Source organism: Echiichthys vipera (genome assembly GCF_963691815.1).
Source record: "Echiichthys vipera genome assembly, chromosome: 12".
NCBI lineage: Eukaryota > Metazoa > Chordata > Actinopteri > Perciformes > Trachinidae > Echiichthys > Echiichthys vipera.
The window spans coordinates 10,261,051-10,261,383 of NC_139837.1; positions in this window are offsets into that span (position 1 = coordinate 10,261,051).

Below are 333 nucleotides of genomic sequence, written 5' to 3' on the forward strand. Positions count from 1 at the left end.
GCATGTGTGTGCAGAAAAGAGAGAGAAGACAGACAGAATGAGAGAAAACACGACGGGTGGGTGCGATGCACAAAGAGCATGTGTTTCCTCGCATTGTTTAATGGCGCTGGATCAGCTTGCAGTCTGCTGGTCCAATATGTTTTATGTGTGTGTACTGTAGGTGGGCACGTGGATCAGTGCCAGATGTCCTTGAGTCTGACCCTGTTAGGGAACCTTGCCTTTGGGCATCCCATGGCCCAGTGCTCATTACTGCTGTAGACGCACTCACACACACATGCACGTACAACTATTCACACACAAACTTACCTCGCACACACGCAACAAAGCGTCTTC